The sequence below is a fragment of the Alligator sinensis genome, unplaced genomic scaffold, assembly GCF_000455745.1.
Source record: "Alligator sinensis unplaced genomic scaffold, ASM45574v1 scaffold243_1, whole genome shotgun sequence".
NCBI classification, from domain to species: domain Eukaryota; kingdom Metazoa; phylum Chordata; order Crocodylia; family Alligatoridae; genus Alligator; species Alligator sinensis.
Window position 1 is genome coordinate 6,169,950 of NW_005841841.1, and position 3,629 is coordinate 6,173,578.

The following is a 3,629-nucleotide window of genomic DNA, read 5'->3' on the forward strand; positions in this document are numbered from 1 at the left end:
ATGTGGGCATGGCAGGGGCAGTGGTAGCCCCTGCAGGAGCTATTTGTTCCCTGTTGGGGGGGCGAACCCTTTGTGTGGGGGCTGAATCCCCTGTTGGGTTGCCATAGCCCTTGTGTGGGGACCATCGCCCTGTGGGAGGGCAGCAAAACATGTATTCGTGAATTCATGAAACATGTATTTAGAGTTCACTTTATTATTATGATAAGAGACTTGCTTTAATACTGTAGATATATCAATAAAACATTGTCCAACTGATCACTGTCTCTATCTTGCTCTCCCTCTCTATAGTGATCTTTTGTTTTACTTGTGGAGGAACATGGATTTGAGGGTATTTTACAGAGTGACTTTGGGATTTTTTTTTATCAGGGTTTTTTCAGTTTTCTACTAGGGAACACCAGAATTCCTGCTAGGGAGGCCAGTGGCAGGACGCTGCTTGCTCAGAGCTGGCACCTTGGATTCATCTGGCTGTGGCTGGCCTCCTGGCCAAATGGAGCCAGGAGGGCATGCTTTGACAGTTCAAAGCAGGCCACCACACCCAGAACATCTTCTGGGCAACAGCTGCCCAGACGGCTGGGCAGGGGCCACAAATGGTAGTAGTGCTGCACAGAGGCCAACCCTGCAACCACAGTCCAATGGCAGTTGGCCCAGAGGGGCAGATGCCTCTACTGGTTGTGCAGTCCCCATCCGGGTCTGGCAGGTGCACAGCGGGTCACAGCCAGGCAGCAGCCCCCACTGCCAGACTGCTGCAGTGGGTAGAGGGTGCAGGGAACTCTCTGGGCTGATTCAGCAGTCCAGCTGGCACAAGGGGTAGTGTCCCCAGGTACCAATTGGCTGGGCCTCAGAAGCTCCTGAGATCTAGTAGCCCTGAGCTACTTGCCAGGGCAGCTTTTTATACTGCTGGGGACAGCACAGGTCTGGCCCCAGGCTCTAGCTCCACCTGGCTGCAGATCCAGAAGGAGCCAGGCAGAGTAATTTTTCCCCAAGTGGTACCATTTGCTCCACACCAAAGTGCATGTCTGAGCACGTGCTCTGAGGCAAAAAGCCCCAGTTCAAATTTGCACCGCTTCTATTTGAGCTGCTGCAAGTGCACATGCTTGCATGTGTGGACGTGCCCTGTATGAGCATTGTGACTTCTTAAATAATGGCACTGTAGGATAGTCCTGATGTTGACAAATACTGTCCTACGGTGAAGTTTATTAGTTTACTGCAGTCTAATAGGGCCACACATGTAGACACTTTACTATGGAGCTAATTAGGCAACTTCCCAGTAGATGTCTTATGTAGATGCACCCGTTGTCTGGTAGTCCCACTTCTTTCTCTTTGAATTTATGTAGCTGAAAAATCTTTTATTATTTCTTTGAATATTCTTTGCAAATTCTAGTTCAGCTTGACTTGTGAAAGGATTAAAAATGGCCCTAAGACATAACTCTCTTCAGTAACCAGTACTATTTCTATTCTTTGTATGTTCTTTGCTAATACTAATGTCCTTCCTACAGTGGGTCCCTTTCCTACAAGTTTTTTTAAATTTATTTATTTTTATTTGAGGACAGATTCCTGATGATAGATGTACTTTTAGTTATAGGTATTCTAGGTCCCTTTCTCATTAAAGTCCCTGAGGTCCTCAACCCAGTTGAGTTCACTAGCTATTTCCTTTTGTCAGTTTGCCTCCTGGAAATCAAGAACTTTATTTACAAGCCTAATTTTGTTTATCTTTTTCAGTGGAATTAAAATGATATTAACTGGTGATTACTAGTTCTGAGGTTATTTTATAACCATTTTTGAATATAACATTTGCTTTTTACCAAAATAAAGTCTGAAATAGCATGACTTGCATTAATCCAGTGACTACTTGGTGAAGAGATCTCTTAGTTTTTTTATTGTAGCTAATAGCTGTTGTTCATTTCAGATCCAACATGCACTCATAATTACCCTTTAATTTTAAAGCTAAGAATCAATAGCCAAGCATTCTGGAGCATTCCTCCTTTCTAGACTCCATATGACCTTTGAATACCATTGCATCATCTCAGCAGCATTGTACCATTATATAAGAAAGGGAGAAAGCTAATCAATGAGAACAAGTTAATGACTGATGCAGGCTTCTTCAAAGTCCTTTTGCAATTGACTTACAAGCCAGATGTTCAGAAGCTGCAGAACAAAAATATCAGCTTGACATCATCCTCTTTCTCTTCCTCCTCTTCCTCTTCCTCCTCCTCCTCATCATCATCAGTAACAACAATGACCCCCTTCTGAGTGTGCCTAAATAACTGTATGAAGACCAACCACAATAATAATAATAAATCAGTTATTCCAGTGACTCCATATGAGACTTCTTACAGCAAGTTTATAATTTGATGTATAGTGCACTTTGCTTGCAAAACATGTATAGTACAATATTTGCACCTTTTCATTGCTCCTCCCATAAAGGTGCAACAGAAATAAAAGCCTTCCCAAGCAAGAATTGAAATCAAATGAAGTTGCAACTTTATTGCATGCTTTCAATTCCTGCATATTAAAAACAAGTGCAGTTTCCCCATTGTGTTTTGTTTGTTTGGAGTCCAGCTAAAAGTTAGCAGTGCATTTTTTCCCCTCAGCTGGCAGTCTTCCAGTCATAATGGGGAATGCTCAGAAATTGATTGAATAGTGCTGTCATTCAAGAGAGCAAATTAAATCAGAAATGTACCTTTCTAACCGTTGCTCCTTTAATATCCGTAATCTGCAACCAGTGCACAGGAAATGGTTCCAAGTCCAATTAACTGGAACACAGGGATTTCTTAAAAGCACACAAAGTAGCAAAAGGGCCCCTAGAAAGGAAGTGTAACACATGGCAGTACAGAGCTGCTCAAGCCAGAATCAATGCAGCCACATGAGGCTTAATGTACCAAGAAACTGCTAGAATTAAAGTGAAAATTTAACCTTCTGTTTTCAGTGTTTTGATTAAAAAATTAGCAAGTTGTCTAAAACTGCTTCTTGGAATTTAATTAAATTTGCTTAAGAGTAACAAACATTATATGACGTCCCCCCCCAATGTTAATTAAAGGACTATATTATGAACAATTATTTAATTATTGTAAACTGCTAATCAGAAATTTGTAAATTGTAAATTATCTTCTAATTAGCTAAATTCTAGGTGCTGAACATCTGGCCTCATTGGTGGTGTGCTGACTAAACCTTTACAAGGGTGAAAAACACAGCCCTATTTCTTATGACAAACATACCACTCTTAATAATGACAGAGGTGGGTTATGAGTGACAAAGGCTCTTAATAGTGCTAACTGTTTTCATTAACACACATAGCTAGCTTCATACAATTATCTGCTACCTCCAGATACTCTTCACCTGCACGTAATTGGGCATATACTAACTTCCTGAGATTTAATTTATTTATAAGAACCAAATAAAAAGAGCAGTTTTCATTTGTACTGTAAATAGCATGAGATGTCCCTTCTGCATTTAGGTAAATTACTTTACTTTTCTCAGCAATGGAAGCTGAACTGTTGGGAGTCAAAGCAAGAAGTCTTCCAAAGTAAGGGGTGCTTTAACTCTAGCTTATGAATCCTGCTGCTCAGAAATCAGAGTGGTGGAGTATTCTTGTTGTGCGCAAGGGGCGTACAGTGTGAATTGAAAACAAG